Source organism: Tamandua tetradactyla, chromosome 23 (assembly GCF_023851605.1).
Source record: "Tamandua tetradactyla isolate mTamTet1 chromosome 23, mTamTet1.pri, whole genome shotgun sequence".
NCBI classification, from domain to species: domain Eukaryota; kingdom Metazoa; phylum Chordata; class Mammalia; order Pilosa; family Myrmecophagidae; genus Tamandua; species Tamandua tetradactyla.
This window is the reverse complement of record NC_135349.1, coordinates 10,679,490-10,699,611: the sequence shown is the minus strand read 5'-3', so window position 1 is coordinate 10,699,611 and position 20,122 is coordinate 10,679,490.

Sequence of the window (20,122 nt, the reverse complement as noted above, 5' to 3'; positions counted from 1 at the left end):
CAGTAGTGGGACCTAGTGGGGAAATGAATTTCAAAGGGGCTAGGAGAACTGAAAGAGCAAACAGAAAGGGTGGGCCCCGCAGGAAGCCACTACCCCCCTCTAGGGAGGGGGCCAATCCCAGAACTCAGGGGGCAGGGGCCACAGTTGGAAGGATCAAATACCAAGAAGTGACATGTACCAGCAGAGGGAGCATCCAAAGCAATAGGGAAAAGAAGCCAGCCTTTTCTGCCAGCCCTGTAATCTGCTATCGGTGGCTCCCATTGGCCAAATCTAATCAGGCACTCATCAACTGGCTGCAGTCACAGACCCAGAAAATGGAGTTTGTGAGGATGAGCCCCTGCATGAGAAAAAGCAGGACAGGCCAAGGACGGGGTCTGTGACTGAGGACGAACAGAGAGAGGGCACCACCTCTGCCCCAGCTGTGGGCTGGGCTCATTAAAGTGAGTTCACATCAGTAAAGCACCTTCCACTTACACACAAGATGGTACACAGGAGCTGGCTTTTTATTAGATCCTAGGTATTAAAAGAAGGCTAATAACCACAAACACCCCCACCCACCGCCTCCTGAGTGACAGAGGTATAGACATGGGTGGCCTTTGGGATGTGACAGGAAACTGCCTGTTCCACGTGGAGGAAATGAAGGTGGAAGGGTGATACTTGAGGAGGATCGTGAAGTAGGGCCTGCCACAGATTGTGAAGTGGGTGCCCAGACTGCAGCTGGGATTTAGCTGAGATTACAGAGCGAGTCTGGAAGGGCCCAGCCAGGGGCTTTCTGTCTCCAGGCACTTCCAGCCTCTTTCCCATGGTGTTCCTTGGCAGGGGCAGGCCGTTGTGTGTTTCTTAGACATTTTCCCTCTGCGCCAGCCCCAGCCCTGTTCCCAGAAGCAGATGAGGGGTACCTGCTTCCAGTGTGGCAGGGTCATGTCCCTTGTGTCTGACCTTATGTGGACTCTGGCTGGTACTGCAGAGGCCATGGGGCTTCCTCACAGGTCCCCAGAGTAGCAAGTGATCCCTGAGGGTCCCCAGAGTAGCAAGTGATCTTGCTACTCAGAGGGCCCTCAGAGATCACTTACTCCAATTGTCTCCCCGCCTCTGTTTTACTAATGGGGCTCCAGAGAGGCAGGATGTCCTGGTAGAGCAGCCTGCCTTGGGCCCCCTGCCACAGCAGTGGCTTTGAGACTGGCTGCAATTCATGGCAGACAGCCTTGAGCCATCAGAATGGGCCCATTTTGTGCCCTCACATGCGTTTTAGAGAAGCCAGGAGGGTTCAGCCCTTTGCCCATTCGCCTGTGGACCATTCAGTAGTTTGTCCGTAAACCTTTGTCAAGCCTGCACCAAGCCTCAGGTTGGGGCTAAAGGTAGGAGATGGAGGTGAGCTCCAAGAGCACAGTGACCTGCTCTTGTCACTGGTACATGCACCGCCCCTGAAGAAAATGAACAGATGCACCCTCCCTTTAGGGAGCTCAGTCTAGTAGGGGAAATAAACAAATAAAGAATTGTAATTAAGTGTGCTGAGAGTTGCAATGGAGAGATGCATCACTTTTCAAGAGCTGAGGGGAGGCTCACTTCCCAGCCTGCACAGCTGAGGAGCAATCACAAACCCTTCCTTGGAAAGAGAGTGTTTGAGGAGAGAGAGAGGAAGGCACAAACTGTGTCCTCTGGCTGCAGACCCTGGATCTTGAGCTCCTATGTTGGAAAAATGAAGCATAAAGCACAGCACATTCAGCACAAGGGAAAGCCAGTATTCCCCCCCTGCCAGAAGCCTCTCTCCTGTCCCCATGCAACAGGACTGCCACAGCCAGAGAAGCTTCCAGACTGTATCTGGTTTCCCTGCTTTTTCAGCAGGGGGCAGCAAAAAGAGAATTGCACCTTTGCAGCCTTTCCAAGTCTCCCCTCCCCACCTCCCCAGAGGGCAAGCTGTGCTCCACAGCACTAGAGGTACATGAGGAAAGAGGCTTACCCCCTGAACTCCAAGGAACTCACAGCCCAGTGGGGGAATCAGATTTGCAGATAACTACAACACGAGAGGAAAACAAAAGCTAAAACAATTTAAAAAGAAGATAAGGGCTGTGAGGTGTCATTCCTTCCCTTACCTGTATGTTTATTCATTCCTGCTTTCATTTAGCGAAAACTTTGTCATCTGGGGACACAAAGGTGGAAAAGAACCAGCCTCTTTCTTTGATGCACTCAAAGAGGTGCGGTGGAAACCCAGCCTAGAAGGATCCGGGAGAGACTCCCTGGGGGATGAAGCTATAACCCTGAGTTAACCATGCAAGGCCTAGGGCCGAAAGTCAGGAGAGCATGGACAAAGGAGTAGGGTGGGCAACCAGTGTGTAGGATGGGGAATGCAAGTGTAGAGGCTGGGGAACGTGGGAAGGTGCCAATTGTAAAGGTCCAAGCTGGAAGTGTGAGCCCACCAGGGTGCTGGCTGTGGGGATGGAAAGGCAGAAACAAAGCCCGGGGCACAAAGTAACTCCCTCGGGGTCAGACCTAGTTTGTGGCAGAGCTGACAGTAGAGACAAGTCTTCCCCCGTCAAGTCCCGTTGGCATCTGCAGTGTGCCCCATGAATGTGCCTTTTTCACTCCACCAAGTGGGATGGGGAGAGGACCAAGGGTAGGGTAGAGACAGAACAGTGCCTATAGGATGAGGTTCAGGCATGGAATGGGGTGAGAGGAAAACTGGCCTTGGGGTTGGGTACTGGACCTGAAGCCCATAGGGAGCCCTGCCTGGCCTCCCTCCTTCCAAAACGCTTTTATCTCAGTGGATGCCTGGATGACGACCAGCTGCAAGGGCAGTGTACAGCCTGAACCTGAAGCGTGGCCACTGGGGGACCTCCACACTGTCTCCAGGTCTCAGGCCACCTGGGAGCTTGTTCCATGGTGCTTTTTTGAGCTTAAAGCCCCACTCTTACCAAGAGCCCCCAGGAAGGTCTCCAAAGGTCTTGCCTACCCATCCCTGCCCTGTTCCATGGCCACTTCCCAGGGCTGTCACCTGGATGGGGCTCCTGGAGGCCTAGCTACAGCCTCCCAGGGGCCAAGCAGCAGCAGATGGACCTTGGCTTCCTGGATGGGAACGTCAGAGTGTCCTCCCCATAGAAGTGGCTCTGGGGAGGCTCTGGCCTTCCCATTGCCCACGGCAGCTGGAACCATGCAGGATGCTTGTGTACACAAACACAAATCTGACATCAAGTTCAAACAGTTTATATCCACCCACAAAAATAAATACATAACGTGGTTAAGGCACGTATCTCCATGTATTCATACCCTTACCTGCACAAAAACATGCATTGGTCTGTCTATATACAAGTATATGCTGTACATACATGCACATATGCTACTTCACCGAATCTCCTGAGAGAAGACAAGTGAGAACCTCCTAACTCCCCTCTCCTCTGCCCCAACCTGACACTTGCCTGCCTTCCCAATTTCATCTCCACCAGCCTCTATGTTGTCTTCCCCAACCACGCTGTGCTGACCAGGCTGATGGCATTAAGTTTCTGGAAGTGAGTGGAAGCGTCAGGAGTTGATGTGGCCATCTGTGGCAGGTAATGAGCAGGACACCAGGAAAGCTTCCCCTTCCATCCTCCCTCACATAGTGCCTGGAATTCCACCCCCAAGAGGGCCATTCCCATATTTTGGCTTATTGGACATTGAGGAAACAAATCTCAGTCCAAGCCCCTTGTGCTGTACATGGGAACCCAAGGGCCAGAGAGGGAATGCTCCTTGGCCAAGATCACACAGAACATCAGTGGCAGAGCTGGCACCGAGTCCAGGTCTGCACTGGGATCACAAGGAGCCCAAGCCAGGGCTCTAAGCCCCTACAGCTGAGCTCATTCCAGTACCTGGTGTCCCAGCGCCCACCAGGCCCTCTCTGAGCCTCACTGGTTGGCCATCCTGATGCTCCTTTTCAATCAGATGCTCCTGGCAAAGAGGTGGCATTGGTGTGTGGGAGCACTCCAAAGCCTTCCACAATGGTTGTAAACTCTGAGGAGAGATGGGGAGCTTGGGTAAGAGCATGACAGATTACTTCCATCAGGCTGGACCAGGCCCTGGAGGTGGGATGTCCCCACCAAGCCTGATCTGCAGCCTAGTGGGGAGACAAGAGCAAAGAAGAACCGAACTCTCCATCCCCTCCTGGGATCCCACTCCTGCCATGAGCTCCCATTGCAGGGACTAGGCCCTTCTTTCCAATCACCCCCCAGAAGGGAGATTTCAGGGGAAGCTTTGAGGGCACAGGAGAAATGCTCTCGCACAGCCCCCAGCCCTGCTGCTGGCCTTACACACAGACCCATCCTTGACCTACAACACAGTGCACAGCTTGGAAGAATCACCCCCTCCCTGGGTCCACATTTCAGCCCCTACCTTGTCAGCACAACAGCCTCCTGGCACCAGCTGTCCCAGGGCCCTTCCAAGGCACCCTGTACCCCTTGGTCAGGTTCATTGGCCCAAATCACTGCATTGGGCACACCACCAGCCTGCTGGGAACCTCTGGGAATGGCCCTCCCCACCACGGCTGCAGGTAAAGCCCAATCACAGCCCCCACCTGGCACTCCTTCCTGTCAGTGCCCCGGGTCATTCCTTTGCAGGCTCACCTCCACTGCGTCCTGTCCTCATTCCTGCCTTGACCCCTCTCCCCCCACCCCCATCCTCCTTTAAGGCCCAGCCACAGCTAGACTTTTCCCTAAAATCTCCCAATTCTGGAGGAGCTGACTGGAGGCTCAGAGAGGGAAGCAGCATTCCCTGGGGCCAGTATCCATCCACGTGAACAAGGCAGGCTGCCCAGTCTTGTCCTACCCATCCGAGGTTGTCAGCCTCAGCAGCCTTTGTAGGGTTCTCCTGGAATCTTGGGCACATGGATTTGAAGGTGGTCGAGCCAGCCCTTCTCGTGGAGTGATGATGGAGGGGTGTCGAGCTGGGGGGAGATGCTGACAGGGGCTGGACCCTGGTGCAGTGAGCCCTGTAGAGCTTCCTTTGACAGCTGAGAAGCTGCCTGGAATGTGACACATAGAGTCAAATGTCAGAGAAGGGCTCCATGTTCAGAGGGACAGGGAGGAAGGGAAAGGGCACCAGTGGAGAGGCACAGTGACAGGAACAGAGTTTCTACGGTGCCAGCAGCACCCAGTGAAAGGGAAAGGAGGGAGGGAAATGAAATTGGCACTTTGGTGACTGGAGTTCCTGCTGGAAAAAGAAGGGCTGTAAGAGAAGCTGGTATGCAGGCAGGGGTGGGGTGCTCAGGGATTGGGGGGCAGGTGTTGGGGTGGATGCTTCATTTGAGGCAGTTTGATTTTGAGGTCATTGCCGCAGGCAAGGAGGGCTTGAGGCTATGGGAAGAGGTGAGCTAGAGACAAAACCAGGGAAAATATAGACAGAGGCTGTCAGCCCCCTTCCCCATCCCCCCAGGCCTGAGCCTGGGAAAGCCCTGCTGACCAGAGAAGTGGACGAAGAACCTACAGGGGCCCTCAAGGGGCAGCTGGGATCCCTGACCACAGAAGTCCAGGGGCAGAGCCTTCAAAGCTCCAGGCAGCTTCTCAAGTTGAGACCTCAGGCAAGTCCGTTGACTTCTCTAAGCCTCAGATCATCATCTATAAAGAGAAAATTACTCCTGCCCAACAGAGGGGAGATTACATGTATAAAAGAGAGGGAGGAGGGGCGAGCCACAGTGGCTCAGTGGCAGAATTCTCGCCTGCCATGCTGGAGATCCGGGCTCGATTCCCTGTGCCTGCCCATGCAAAAAATTAATTAATTAAAAAGAGAGGGGGGCGGGTAAAGGATGCATCCTTTTAGTGTTTTACCTGGGGGCACGTTTCCTAGCCTGACTGAGTTCCTGTTTCCTCCTCTGCAGAGCAGAAATAATCATCCCTCTTTCTAGAGTGGTCGTGAGTGGTGGAATAAGGGGTGAAAGGGTGAAGATGCCTGGCAAGGCTGCACTCAATAAAAGGCAGCTTTTTTGTGTGTGTGGTGGGGGCTGGTGTAGAAAGGTGAATTAGACCAATTCACGGAGGCCATCTCCAGAGGCTCTGCTTATTGTTCTGCAAATTCTCCAAGGGCATCTGTCTCTGCATCCCCAAAACCATCTGTCTCTGCATCCCCAAAACCCAGCATGCACTCATTCACCAGATATCAACTGGGTATCTACTGTGTGCAGGCACCATGGAGGTGCTGGGGATGTGACAGTAAGAGTCAGGAGCCTGCCTTCGAGGAGCGCAGTAGTCTGGGGGGTGGGGGTGGGGGCACACTATTAGTACACAGACAAATGAGAAAAATATGAGATGTGGTCAGCGCAGTGCAGACCTTTAAAACAGGATGATGAGGCAGAGAGAGGTGACAGATCGAATGATCAGGGAAAGCCTCTTGGAAGAGATGTCATTTATGCTGAGTCCTAAAGGAACTCGAGGAGCCAGCCACGGGAGGATCAGGGCCAAGAGCCAGCCAGGTGGACAGAAGAGTAAGGGCAGAGGGCCAGGTGGGAATGGGCTAGGGGTGGGAATAGGCTGAGTCTGTCCATGGAGAACAGAGGGGCTGGGGGAGAGTGGCACAGGGTGGTGTATACAGTGGGTGCTCAATAAATGTTGCCCAATAAATGTTTGCTATGTGCACAAGGGCAGCCTGGCCCTGGGAAGCCCTGTCATGCCCACTCCCAAGGTTTGGTGCTCAGAGCCCAGACAGCCAGGCCACCCGGCCCAAAATGGAGCTCACTGGTCAAAGACCACAGAACCTGGGAGGATGAACCCTGGAAATGCCCTCCCTCAGCCGACTAGTCATTCATTTACTCATCCACTCATTCACTCCTTCATCAAACAGTTACTGAGCACCTGCTCCCCCCTGGACCTTATCTCATGGGCTGGGGACACATAACCCAGGCCTGCCCCAGCCCACAGGCTGATCAGGGAGACAGAAGCCATATATCATCCTTGGAGGCACCAGCTCTGGGAGAGACACCTGTGCCCACCCAGTGGAGCCCAGGAGAGCAGCCAGCCCTGAGAGGATCTGGGAAGGCCGCCCGGAGGAGGTGAACCTTGAACCTGGCTTTGAACCAGGGCCTCTTCAGGATGGAACGTGAAGGGCATTTCAGGGAGTGAAAACAGCATGTGCTGAGGACTGATGTGCTAGACCTGGCTTGATGAGAAAGTAGGGTGTGGGAGGGTCTGTGGAGTGCAGGGATGTGAAAGCAGAGAGATCACAAGGGCCTGGGTCACCAAAGGCTTGACCCTGAGAGTGTCGGAGACCATGGGAAGGTCTCCCTTCTCATTTGACCTCACATGGAACTGGGCCCAGGGAGTGTTAAGGGAGGGGTACAAAGGGACAGAGCCCGGCTCGACATAGCCCCGGCACCACCCGGGCGCTGCCCTGGTACATCTGGGACTCAGTGGGCTACGGGAGGTAGTTTATGGCAGGCAGAGCTGGTCCCTCCACGGGCCTTCCCTGGGTCTCGCGGCCTGCCCCGTGACAGGCCTTCTTCTGTGCCCATGCCCGGCCAGGGGCATTCCTGTGGTTGGCAGGGAAGGGAACCTAAAACCCTTCAGCCTCCTGTTTGTTGTTGATCTCAACTTCCAGGTGCGGCCCCGCTCCTGTTAACTCTCAGGGCTCCTGGTGCACAGAAAGGTTACCTGAGATTCCAGGCGGGAGTTGCCAGCCTTCCCCCTCCCGCCCCCCAAGGAAGAATGAGGCCTGGATGCTGCACCCCGGAGACCCCAGCTGCCCCAAACCCATCCCATCCCTGCCCTCCCAAGGAAGTGGACACCTTGATTTGGGCTGACAGAGAGAGGGAGGCCTTGTCTCCAGCCCTGACTTCCCTGGGGCTCTGCCAAGGGGATGGCCTCTGTCACCTCGGCTGTGGGTCCTGGGGACAGCACCCGAGCCTGTGTCCCACCCCGTCCTATAAGGGGAGACAGCGGGCCTGGACAGCAGGTGTCAAATCCTGCTAATCCGACAACTGTTCTCCCTACCTGCGGGCTGTGATGTGAGGAGGGAAGGGGGCAGACCTCTGGGGGGGGGGGGGCAGCAGGTCCCAATAATAGTGACACCCCTCCCCACCCTCCTTTCTTGGAGAACTTCCTGGGGGATGCACAGGGGAGTAAAGGAGTGTGTGAACAAGGGTGGCAATTTGGGGGTATTGAGGACGGGTGCACCACTGTGTGCAATGTGGGGGCAGGTGCAGGGCCCCTGCCTATCGGGGAGGATTTCTTGGTGGAAAGGCCCCTCCGTGGGCTGGCTTGGCCTGGGGCACCGTGCTGGAAGGACCTGCTGAGACCCCTGGTGGGGGAGCCCAGGCCCAGCCCTCCCTCACCAACTTTATGTCTGCTGCCACCCACAGAGGCCGTCCTGGGCCCTCCAGTCACCACGGCTCTGTCCCTCTTGATATCCAACCAGCCGACAGGGGCATGTGTGACGTGGAACGTCTCCCCGGGATCCAGTGTGAAGTCCTCATGCTGCAATCCCGGTCCTGATGGAAGCAGCGGGCGCCTCCCTTCCCAGCAGCGCCCAGGCCCTCTGCCCGCTCCTGCTCCAGATTCCTGCCGCCTTCCTGAGAACGGAGGTCTGGCCTGGAGCTGGGTTGCCAAGGGGAGAGGGCGCTGGAGCTCAGGTTGCCGCCGCCTCCTGCTGGGACTGGGTAACAGTTTGGAGCCCTGTTCAGATTTAGGAGAGCCCCAGAAGGCCGAGTCCTGGGGTGAGATCTGGCTTCCTTCTCCCCAGGGCTCGTGCAGGAGGCCCCTGAGGCTGCACCCAATCCTGGGAGGGAGGGACGGTCCTCCCTGTCTTAGGAGTGGGCACGTGGCGGCTCAGGGAAGGGACCTGGCAGCCCGGGCTCTGCCCCTGTCCACCCGCCACCTGGCTGCTGCCCCGATGTGCCCTGGGCTCAGAGAAGCTGATGGCGGAAGTCCCACTGCCCAGGTGGGACTCAGCCATCCTGGGCCTCCTTGGAGCTGTGTGTGTGTATGTGTGTGTTTAGGGAAGGGGGCTAGTGGCCTCAAAGATGAGGCCACTAATCTCCCTCCTCTCAGGAAGCCCCTCTCCCTCTCCTCCTCCCTCCCCTCCCCCCTCCCACCTATAGTGCCCCTGTTGCCCCTATGGTGTCCTCTTCACCCTAAGCCCCCTCTCTAAACTGAGCCCCCCTCCCTCTCACTGAGCCCCTCCCCCCAGGTAGCAAATGACCATTTAACTCTTGAGTGTTCACTTTGAAATCCTGTGACCTGCTCTCCCTACTTCTCATCCCCACCCATGGCTGTCCTGGGAGTGGAAATGGGGGTGGGGGCTGCACCCTCTAGAGAACAGCTCTTCCACGAGGCTGCTGCCCGGTCTCGGAGAGGAGCCGTCTGGCCCCTGGCTTGGGAAAGAGAAAGATCCCCAGGTTACCCACAGGGATGAATGAGCACAGCAAGTGGCTGTCCCCCACCCCTCGGGATGCACAGGCAACCTTGTGGCCAAGAAGGGCATTTCCTTCCCTCCAGCCTTGGCTTTGGGGAACATTCAGCCAAAATGTATTGCGGGCCTGCTGCATTGCAGGAGCCAGGCACCCGGCCCATCTCTACTGCCCCTCGACCCACCAGCCAGTCCCATTTTATGCAGGCCCAAACTGAGGAAGGACCCTCCCTGAGGTCGTATACCCCGGAGAGATGGAGCCGCAGGGAAGGCCAGATCTTCCATTCTGAGCCCAGGTCTCTCTCTTCCATCCCTCTGCTGACGCCCTCCTCCACCAGGGCTCATGTATTGGGGAGGGAGTGGCCAGTTGAGCCACTGGCTGCAGAGGCCTGCTGTCTGCTGAGCCCTGGGCTCCAGGGCTGAGTGCCGAGCGTTCCCTCCTCCAGGGCTTTGCACCTGCTGTTCCCTCTGCCTGAGACTTCTCCTCCCCCGTGGCTCATTCCCTCACTCCCTTCAGGTCTCAGCTCAGATGTCCCCTCATCAGAGATGCTTCCGTAGGCCGCCGTTCTAAAACAGCACCCTGAAATCCGTCACCCCTTCCCCTGGTTTATCCTTCATGGCACCCGCCACCACCCAACTCTGTATGTATTTACTCCCCCTACATTAGAGGGGGGGTTCCTTGAAACCAGAACCCATTTCATCCACAGCTCCGCCCTCAGTGTCCAGTAGAGTGCTGCCCCATGTGAAGCACTTGATACATAATTGCTGACTAAAGTAGTAATTTATTTAAACATTGCAACAATCCTGTGAGGTAGGAGGTAGGTGTTGCTATCATCTCCTTTGTTCCATAGCAAAACCGAGGCACAGAGAAGCCAAGTCAGTCACTGGGGATCACACAGTGAAGAAGAGAGGATCACTATGCCAGCTGCTGCAGTCTAACCAGGGCTCATTTCACTGTGGGGTGGGGGGGGGGGGTGTCAGGAAGTGTTGTGATTGGTGGGGAACCCAGTCCCTGGGCCCTCAGGCAGGGCTGGCCTGGGGAGTGGTCCGCCTTCTGAGCCCCCCTCTTGGAGCACGTTGGTCCTTCCTGGCCTCAAACCCCCTCTGTAGTGAGGGCCAGCCCTGCTCTCCTCTAGAATAAATGGAGTCAGGCACGGATAAAGGCAACGTTCCCAGGGAAAGGTCCAGGAGGTCCCCAGGGCAACTGTGGAAGGCAAAGGGCCACCTACCCAGGGCAGGACAGGGAGACCAGAAAGGTGGGCCAGCGAGTTGGGCCACTGAGGCTCCCTCCCCAAACACCCCAGGTATGAGAAGTATGTGTGTGCACATGACTTCGGGTGGTACTGTCCCCAGACCCAAGAGGGCCCCCTGCCCCAGTCCTCAGGCTCTAGTGAGCACATCTCTGGCCTCCCCATGAGGTAAGGAGGCCTCAGGGCCAAGGGAACCCACCTGCCTGGGACCTATGCTCCCCCTATCTAGACAATGTGCTGGGACCCTGGAAGCCTGTGCCTCGTTGCAGGGACTTGGTGGGTCCCTCTCCGAGTCTATCCTCCTGAGGACAACCACGCTGCCAACGTCCCTAGCACCAGGCTAAGGGGCAGGCGGTGGCTGGTGTTGTGTACCCAAGGCTCGGACATCCCCACAAGTGTGCAGGAGGTCCCCTGTGGCGCAGACTGAGCAGGGCATGGGACGAGAAGGGGAGCGAGTGGCCCGCGGTGGGGGAAGCAGGAGCAGGCTCTCCCCACACTGCCAGGTTCAAGCATGGCACCTGGGACTCTTAACAAATGTCAACTCGGCCTTCAGTTTATCCTGAGAGCACAGTTGTTTATTTAACAATTTGTTCCACGATGTTATGATGTTAGATTTATAACCTTTAAATATTTCATCATATGTTCTGAGAGCCTCCATTCAAATTCACCCTGGGTGCTGCCAGTGCTACAGTTACCAGGGACGGGTCTGCCTGCGTGTGTGTGCACGTGAGCCGTGTGTGCCTGTGTGAGTGTGGGAGGGTGACAGGGACACCTGTGTAGGGGCTACTGGGCCCATGGAGTGGGTATATAAGGGTCTGCTATGGAGGGTGGGTCGCTGGTCTCCCCCCACTGCCTTTTCCTGGGAGGAGGAGGGTGTGTGCCCTGGGCTGGAGGTGACGGGGTGTGGAGCGCAGGGGTGCAGCCTACCCTGGGAGCAGCAAACACTGGCCTGGGCCTCAGGAGACCCCCTTACTGTGGACCTTGGGTAGGGCATTTGGCCTCCTAGCCTGTTTATTCCCCTGCAAAATGGTGCTGCCCACCTTGGGGGAGGAGGCTGGGGGCTACGGTGGGAGCCATCTGGAGATGCACAGCTGCCTTGGGAGATGGTGAGGTCCCCAGCACTGAATCTGAGGCACAGAGAGTCCTCCGGGCCTGGCATTCTGGCTCTCTCTGCCCCTGGTGTCAGGCAAAATATGGGCAAAGGACAGCTTGGGCCTCGGCCCCAACAGAATGCAGTTCCCCTCGTTGAGGGCGCTGGGGGCCTGGCTGACGGAGATGGGACTGTCCCATGCATACTGTTCCCCCAACCCCTGCTCCCACCCAGGGCCCCAGGCCTGGCCAGCACCTCTTCCCCCATACACCAAAGAAGACCTGAGTCCAGCCCCACTGCCCTGGGAAGGGTTCCCTTTGCCCACCCGGTGTCAAGTAAGCGGCAGGGTCCAAGGTGAGGACATGCCTTCCTGGGCCCACTGACTGGGCTGATCTCCTGAAATATCACCACAGCCTCCCAGGCATATGCCCGGACTTACTCCCAGGGATGAGTCTGGCCCTGGCACTGCGGAATCAGCAATGTCATCCTAACCAAAAGGGGGAAAAGAAGTGTGACAAACAAGGTATCAGTGGCTGAGAGAGCTCAAATAGAGTCGAGAGGCTATTCTGAAGGTCACTCTTATGCAAGCTTCAGTTAGACGTTGCTACCTATCATAACCTGCCAAATCCTAACCACAGCCATTTCTGCCAATCCTAAGTAACACCTAGGGTGTTATATAAGATTCTACAAAGGTTCCATGCACTAGGGTAATTTTCCAGAAATCTACAGCCTCCAGATGGGTCCCTAGATCAGATAAATCCTGAAATGCAGAGGGGCCAGCCTCTCCAGAACATCAGGAATTCTATCTCCCTATCCCATATGATCAACAGCCCCCCTCCAACATGAAAAAGTTCGAATGGGCATAGCCCAAATACCCCTAAAGAGTGGGAGAAAGATCAAAGGTGATGGTGGAGCTAAACAGAGAAGGTAGGGTTTAACAAACGAGTATGATTGCTGAATCATTTTATTGATACTTCTTTTAGTCTCCAATGTACTACCAGCTAGTAGTAAAAATCTAAAATTGTGGAATTGTAACCCATACCAAACTCTGAAATCTGTCCTACATCTAATTGTTGCTGTGTGCTTTGAAATTTATTTTGTATATGTTATTTTTCACAAAGAAAAAAATAGTCAATTGGGATGATACATGCACCGCCATACGACGATATTGTGAATCACTAATTATAACTTTGGATGATTATATAGTATGCAAATATGCAATATATATCAACAAAATTGCATTGAAACTTTTAAAAATCCACCTGCCAACGAGATCCCCAGGAAACTGGCATGCATAGAAAGTTCTGGAAGTGCTGCTCTGGAGTTTTGACAGCCATCACTCTCAGAGAACTTGGGCAGAATTGGGGCAGATGATGGTCTAGCTGATCCTTGTTTGTATAACAGGCACTTCTCCAGAATAGAAAATGCTAGTCCTGTCTATTGCTTACTGCCCCAACCATTCCCTGGAGCTACGCAGTCTGCTCTTCTCCTCCCTCACCGCCTTCCACCCCAGAGTTCCACCCTTTGAAGGCTGTGTTTCTCTCTTGGAGGGAGAGTAGAGGGACAGGGGCAGGGGGTCTCAGCAGACCTTACTGCCCCAGGGGTCTGCATCACTGTTCTGGGGCAAGCAACGCTACAGGCTGCCAGCCTCTTCTGGCCCCTGGTCCCTGCTGCGGGTCTGAGGGTATTCCTATGGGTGGGTGGGTGGACCATGGGTTCTGCCTTGAGCCACAGCTGCAGCCAGTGAGCTTTGCACACAGGGAGGGGGCCTCTTGAGAACAATGACTTCATCTCTCTGCCGCCTCTGCCCCCATTTTACCAGGGAGGGGGTGGCTGGGTGCCATCATCTTCTTGTGGGGAGGAAGCCAGAGGCTCAGAGAAAAGGAACATGGCCAGTTGGTTAGCGGGTGGTCTTTTGCCTCGCAGGGCCCCACCTGTTTTGGTCTGTAGTTCTCTAGGGGCAGCACTGAGGATCTGGTGTCCCCTCACCACCTTCCTGTCCCCTCTGATAGGTAGCCAGCAGAGTAACTAGAACACAAGGGGCTAGGCCCTAAGTTCTTCCCAGCTCACTCCCCTTCAATGTTCCCCAAAACACACATACATTACCCCTCATTCATTAATTCATTCAACAGTGTTTAGGAAGGGCCTACTCTGTGCCAGGCGCTGTGCTCGGTGAAGGGTATTGGGGTGCACACAAGCTGCTTACAGGCCAGCGTGGAGTGAGACAGTCATCAAACAGCCACACAAATGAATGTCTAACCATCAACTGCGGCGAGTGCCAGGGAGGAGAGAGAGGCCGCCTTCCTCCATCACCCCCACAGCTAGCTCCCAGGCTCCCTCTCTCACTCCCTTTCATGTGCAGCTCTTAAAGGCTGTCATCAGGCCCTGCTTCCCTGCCCTCACGGGCTCCAAGACCTGGACATGAACTCCAGGAAAGGAGAGGAAGCTGGGATCCTCTAAAAGATACTTGGTGAAGGGGTGCTATCTGACCCAGGCTGCCCTTGCAAGATCACTATAAATGCCAGGACAATCATTACTCCTCAACCTGCTGAAATTGTCCCCTATGGGACCCCACCTATGATCACGTCCATTACCCTACCCAGCGCTGCAGCTGTGAGGTCCACATGAGGGACCTATAGCCTTTGTTCGTCAGCCATCTATTCATCGGGACACCCAAGCAATCTTGAGGACCCACTGTGTGCCCAGCACATGATCAGCTAAGCTGTGGATAACCGAGAGCCTGGAAGCAAATCCTCATCCTCATCCTCATCACTCACCCTTGAAAGGACAGGTAGGAGATCTTCACAGTCTAGGTACCTGGATTCATTCTCTACTGAGGCATAACAAATTACCCCCAAATCTAGCAGCTTAACACAACAAACAGACTATCCCATTGTTTCTGCGGGTCACAAATTTGGGAGCAGCTTAGCTGGGTGGTGCTGGCTCAGGGTCTCCCACAAGGTCACACCCAAGATGTTAGCTAGGACATCTAAAGGCCTGACGGTGGCCAGAGGATGGAGGATCCATTTCTAGGATGACTTGCTCTTACAGCTGTCATCGGGAGGCCTCAGCTCCACCCCGCCCATGGACCTCTCCATAAGGAGGCTTGAGTGTCCTCACAATGCAGTAGCAGGCTTTTCCCAGAGCTGGTGAGCTGAGAGAGGGAGTAACAATGTCTTTTATGACCTAATGTTGCCCAATTCTAGTGCACACACAGACAAGTCAGGACGTGGGATCGCTGGGAGCCGCCCTGGAGCTTGCTAACCATCAGTCAACCTCTTGGAGACTGGATTTGACATCCATCCCTTTTCCCGTGCACACCAGAGGCCTGGCGAGCATCTCCTCCTCCTTGGCTGTTGCTCTCTCACTTAGTCCCTGAGCCTCAGCAATGCCTGTCTCACCAACGTCCCACTCCTCCTCCACTGCCCCTACCCAGGTGAGACCCACGTCACCTCTCCCCTGAACCCCCAGGCTCCCCTGTTTTGAAATATAAACGTTGCATAAAGCCTTCAGCCCTCACAGACCAGACTTCTTGGTGAACCACTCAAGAACCCTTGCCTGGCCTCCTGCCTCTCCAGCCTCCCACACCCACCACACCCCCACACCCGCTCCCCTGCCCGCTACTCTCCAACAGCTCCACATTCAGCCTCACCGGATGCTCCCTAAACAAGCTCCACCCCTCCATCTTGTTAGCTCTGCCTGTAACCCAGCCCTGAAAAACTCCTGCACCTCCCAGAGCCCTTCTCAGACTGTCCAGGACAGTAAGTCCGACTCTCCCCAGACCTCCTCAGCCTTGCTCGCTAACTCGTAACCTTCTTCTGGTCCCTCCTTTCAGAACTACGAGCTTGCCCAGGGCAGGGACAGAGCCTGGCTCATCCCGGGGTCCTCGGAAAAGGCCCAGGGTTGGGCACACATGCCTTCTGCTGGGGGGCAGATCAGGGAGGAGATACTCAGGCGCCAGTAACAGAACTTCCAACTCAACTTGGCTTCTGGAGTGAAGACAACAGTCTCACTCAGCCAGGAGTGGGTGGGCGGGAGGCAGGCCCTCGGTGACCAGCGAACAGCTCAGGGATCCTCAGCTCTGCAGGCTTTGGCATGCCCTCAACCTCGGGCCGGTTCCCCTTAGTGGCTACAAAACAGGTTCGGGGGCTCTGGACCCGACCTGACAATAGCAAGAAAGGGCCACCTCCTCCAGCATCTTTCTCTCAGGAATCTGCAGGCACCCCTCCTGTTTCATTGGCTAGATATGGGTCACATGACAGCCCTAAGCCAATCATCGTCCAGAAGAGCGCGATTTTTTCACCCCCACCCCCACCAGGCGCAGAGGCTGATGGGAGTGGACGGCAGGCCCGGGAGGGAAACTCTGGCAGAAAGCCAAGGTGGGAGATATTCGGGGATGGAGGTGGGAAGCGGGAAAGACGTTAGGCAAGGCGAGCAGTTGAGGAGCAGGAAATAAGGTTGCTAAAGCATATTTAGACTGATTTCCAGACCCCTCACTTCTCACCCTTCTGTTCATTCATTCATTCATTCATCCATTCACGCCTTCATTCCCTGTTGAAGGTCTCCTACATGCTGGTCCTACCAGGTGAGATTGTTGTTATTTTATTTAGCTATGGAGAAACTGAGGCTGAGAAGTGGCATAAATGCTCAAGGTCCCAGGGTAGGTGGCCGTTGTCAGGTCTGCCTGGCTCCTGGCACAGGGGTCTGAACCCCCCAGGAGAGGAGTGAAGGGTCCCGAGTGGGCCTCATGCCCCCCAAGACCCTACCCGGTCCCACGGAAGCCAGAGCTTGACTGGGTGGAGTTTCAGCACTTTCCTGTGAGGAGTGAAGGCCTTGACCAGGGCAGCTGCTGCTCTGGAACCAGCTCCAGCCTCGGCTGCTGCCTGTGGTGCCTGGCAGCAGCACTCAGGGTGCGACTTCAGATGCAAACACCAAGGGCTACACCCCTAATCCCTGACCATGCCTCCCTGCCTCATAAAGGGCTGCTGCAGGCCTCCAGCCCCGGGAAACAGGACGGCCCTCAGTACAGCACCTGCCCCAGCGGTTCAGCTCTGCCTGGGGCAATGCATCTCCAGCTGCCGAAGTGGGTGCCTCTTCATCATGGGGTCAGGGCAGCAGTCTTCCTGCCCCGCCCCGCCCCGCTTTGCCCCAAGGGAAGCCTGGTTCAGGGGAGGGAGGGCAGAGACCAGGCTGCCAGTACCTGGCCTGTCAATGGAAATGAAACCTGAGGCAGAGACAGGAGGGTGGCAGCCCTGAGCCCTGGCCGAGCAGCTGGCTCGACTCTCCCGTGTCCTCATTCCTGTCCCAATCTGGGGGTGGAGCCAGGTGGCTGGGGAAGGGGAGGTCTCTAGTGTGGGTCCTGTTCCCCCACCGGTGCCCAGGCATGGGTGGTTTAGTGGAAAAAGCCTTGATGGGGGTACTGAGCCCAGGACTCTAAACCCAGCTCTGCCACTGATTTACTGTTATGTTGGACAAGAGTTTCAACCTCTCTGGACAGTTTTCTTCCTTACAAAATCAGTAGGTTAGATGTGATCATCTTTAAGGTACTTCCCATGCTGATGTTAGGTGTGCAGCGGGACCAAACATTGGTGCCCCTTGTGCCTCTGTCGACCCCCCACCCCCACGATGACCCATCCTATGGCTATTTCCAATTTCCAGCCCTGAGCTCCCGAGCCAAGGGCCAGCTGGCGACTTTGGATAATTTTCCAATTCCTTGCACAGCAGTGGCCAGGGTTGGGGTGGCTGAAGGGAGTGGGGTGGCATGCCCAGGCCGCCGCACAGCTGGGGAAGCACAGAGGCAGGCCTTTCAAGGCCAGGGATCACTGCTGAGGGCCCAGCTGCAGGGGATAAGGCTGAGTCCTTGGAGAACCACTCTGGAACTCTCCGGTGCTGTGCTTCCTGAGCCACCTGCAGAGGCTTCACCAGAGGTTCCTGTGAAAACGTAGGCAGGTTCCCGGCCCCTCGGCCTACGGAATGGGCTCTCTGACCTGATGCCCTTGAGATTTGGAAGCCACCGCTCTGGATGACCTGGGAAGAGGTCGTCTCTTCCATGAGAAGACCCTAGTGGACAGAGTGGGGCATCTCCTGCAGCCTGGGTGACTGGTCTCCTGGGATCTCCATAGGGTGGGCCCGAGCAGCCGCCTGGAATGGGGGACCCCAAGACACCCAGCTCAGGCCCCGAGCAGGGGTGTCGCTGGAGACCCTCTACAAAGGGGAGGAGAAGGACCTCAGCAAAGAAGACCCACTCTTAAAAGTGAGCATGTGGGCTGCCACGTGCAGGCTGGGCACCCTGAGGTGTGGTGGGGGTTTATATAGCTCTCTTTCCTTCTCAGGCCAAACACTAATCCCTCTTGCAAAACATGTTCTAGGGAGTGAGACCAGAGTTGGTTTGTTTGGTTTTTTTTTTTCCCTTTCATGAGCTACAGCTTCATCGTTTTCTGTTGGTGGACTTGGCAGAGCCATTGTTGCCAAAATAATTAAGATAATCCTATAATCTTCCCTGAAACTGAGTGAGAGTCCGCGTCAGGTTTCCTTCCTCATGGGACATGTAAAACCTTCAGCCCTAGAAGTGTTTCTCAAAGGTCCCTGAGAACTGGCTCTGGGTGAAAATTCTCTCGGAAGCCAAAGATGGGCAAAGTCCCTCCCTCCAGAGACACATCGAGGCCACTATGGAGGGGGTCTTGATTAAAATAATTCTGAAAACTAAAAATAGTGATTGGCGACAGGGGCTGTTGGATCGTCAAGGATTTCTTACCAAACTTTTGCTTAGGGCTTCCACCTTCTGAACATTATTAGGTGTTCAGTGGGTCCTTCCCCTCTCTTCCTGCCCCTTGTCTTAGGAACAAGCAATTAGCCTCCTCTTCCCTCATATACAGATTCCAAGAATTTATCCCTAAAACTCAGAAAATGTAATAATGTCTCAGCAGATATTTTCCCCTTCATTTAACCCTCAAGCCAACCCTGGGAAGAGGGCAGGGTCACATCCATTTTACAGATGAGGACACTGAGGTCCAGAGAGGGGCTAAAGTCTCTTATGCCCCAGGATCCCCATTTGCTGAGGTCTCCTCCAAGGGAGATGCCCCATTATAACTGAAAACAGTATAAGTGAGTTTTAACTTTTTGGTCAATAAACCCCATCTACCTAACAAAATGAAACAAGTTCTGGAGAATTGTGTTTGTAATATTCTTTTTCTGAAAGGGGCCCCCAGCCTGCACTGGGTCCCACCAAGCCTGCCTCCATCCTGCCAGGGTCTCTCGGGGAGCAGGGGGCATGGATGTGGGACCCCGATGTGGGGCTGTGAGTCAGCTGTCTTTCCCTCCACCTCCTCCTCTGCTTCCTCTTGCCACTCCCTCCTCCCTCCCCAGGCTTGTTCCTACTGTCCTAGGGAAAATGAGACTTGTCTATCTGGAAAGGTGGGTGAATAGATTGAGGGGAAATGGATAGCATAGATAGTTTTACTTCGTATCATACTCTAAAAATAATCCATAATCTCTGTTACTGAGGGATTAATGAGACTAAATCATATTGTGAAAGCTGGAAATTGCACGGAGATGTATTTCAGCTCCTTCAAAGGGACACTTTCAGAGATTTCAGGGATGAACGGGCTGTTTGAAAAGACACTTAGTCACGGGGTATGTGCACAAAAGAGCTGGAAGCTATTTGATACTGAAGAGGTGATTCCAGATTGGGGGAGCAGGGCTCAGGCACAGGTTGTGTAAATTGGGACCCTAAGTGTCTGTGGGGGCAAGAGTATTGAAGGAGACCAACCTAGCATGCAAGTGAATGAGCACAGGAGAGAGGGGCTCAGGACTGGAGTTTGGGCAGGAAGGGGCATGGAGGCCTGGCGTGGCCTTGGCTCGGGGAGCATTATGTCAGTTCAGCGCCCCCACATTTGGCCTGGTCTGTGCTGTCTCTCCAGCATGGCCTGGCAGGGGCAGGTGGTTGTCACTGGGGATACTGCTCCCGACTCTACTCCCAGGTCTGCTGTGCCCTGCAGGAGGCCCTCGTCTCCCTGGTCCCTGCACTCAGCAGTTTAGGGTGAGCTGGGGAGGCCCTATTTTGGTCTCAGCTCAGTGCTTGATCCCGCTGGTTGCAGCACAAGATACTCCAGGGGCTTAGGAAGAAAAATGTTTGCTTGGCACCTCATTCCAGGTGATACAAAGGTAGAATCTGGCCCTGGGAGGAACCTGAGAGCCCACCCCCTTATAAACTGCAGCTAGCCTGCACACTGGAGCAGAGTAGAGAGAGGTTTTCAGGAGGATCCTTTCCAGCTTTCTGAACCTCAGTTTCCTCATCTGTAAGATGGGAATGATAGAACCATCTTTGGGGACTGTATGAGGTGTTCGTTAGACCCATGGCCCTCAAACCTTAGCCTGTATCAGCATCACCCGAGGGCTGGTTAGAGCACAGACTTAGGGCCTC